The following is a 1,444-nucleotide window of genomic DNA, read 5'->3' as shown; positions in this document are numbered from 1 at the left end:
TCAGTAATCTTGGACTCAATAGATACATATATCTGTATAATCCTTTATAATATAAAGATGCTTCCACATAAACTATCTTATTTGAATCTCACTAAATAAAGTACATATTACTGTCCTCATTTGGAGGCCTGGAGATTCTAAATTATTTGCCACCAATATGTGGTGGTATAGTGAGATGAAACACATACACACATCTTCATATCTTGGCATGTATCTCTGTGTAACTGCAGGTAAAAGCTGAAATTACGTGTTGGGGCTAAATTTGTGATTTGGAGAACCACTTTGTGAACTGCTTTTGTCATGAAATATAAATCAAACAGGAGCCTGTTAATCTGTCCCAATCATAACCCTTTTGAAATTGGTGCTTGAAAGAATCAATTTTTCCACATTCCCTGGTAAAATGGACCAGAGAGAACACATACACATGGAAAAGAAGTCACATATCTTCAGAGAAGATAGAGCAGGGAGAATGAGTGTGAAGGCCTCTGTCTGAAGCTCAAGGAGCTCAGGGCACAGGTGGGCTCATGAAACTCTCTGGCACTTAACTAAGGTTCTCAGAAATACAAGGTGGTATCTATAGAGGGCTCAGATTGAAGACCACTGGACAGTAGAGGAATGAGGTCTTCTCCTACTGGAAATGAGTTGGAAGCATAATAAATATTATGTTTTTATAAATCTTATCAAAAAGATCATTTTATCCTATGCCACTGTATTAACCAAAAATAAATTCGCATCCATAGTTACACGGATTCGAACTGTTATACAGACTGAAGAAGTAACCTCTTGAGCTAAAGCCGATCCAAAAATAAGGAATGCTTCACAAATTTGTGTGTCATCCTTGCACAGGGGCCATGCTAATCTCCATATAGTTCCAATTTTAGTATGTGTGCTGCTGATACTGTATTTTTTTCTTTTTACCTTTTTTGGAGAGGTTCTTGCTATAGAGCACGTGCACTCGCCAGAAAGACAGAAAGAGAGAGAGACAGGAAGCAAAAAATCACCCCCCATGGGGTATGGTCATGCCACAATCCCTTCTCCTCCAATCTCCTCTCGGGATTTTGAGCATGTATGCACATGCACCCAGTGCGAGTTCAAGCCACCGAGTCCAGAATTCGAATCACAGTCGACTACATGGGAGTCCAGTGACATAGCCATTACGCTAATTGCTGGTTCCCTGATAATGTATTATATAACAGGAGTTGCCCTTCTGTGCTAATTCTACTCCAAATCTCAACAGTTTTTCTTTCAAAATAAGCAAATTTTGTCAGCTTCTTCACTATATTCCTTAATTATAAACAGGTTTTGACATAATGTTATTTGTTTACTTTACTAAATATAAGTACTAATGATTTATAATCAGAAAATGAGGTGTTCTAAATAAAATTTGGTTTTACATGGACATGTTTAAAATTTTTATAATATACTTTGCTGCCTTTAAACATAA

General features: G+C 37.1%; 1 pseudogene; it reads right to left on the bottom strand.

Moving 5' to 3' along the window:
- Positions 1 to 801: 801 nt before the first annotated feature.
- LOC114006940 (uncharacterized) lies at positions 802 to 899 on the bottom strand (annotated as a pseudogene).
- Positions 900 to 1,444: the final 545 nt, after the last annotated feature.

Source organism: Tupaia chinensis, unplaced genomic scaffold, assembly GCF_000334495.1.
Source record: "Tupaia chinensis unplaced genomic scaffold, TupChi_1.0 Scaffold000101_1, whole genome shotgun sequence".
Classification (NCBI taxonomy): Eukaryota; Metazoa; Chordata; class Mammalia; order Scandentia; family Tupaiidae; genus Tupaia; species Tupaia belangeri.
The sequence above is the reverse complement of the archived record's forward strand: the minus strand, read 5'-3'. Positions and strand labels throughout refer to the sequence as shown.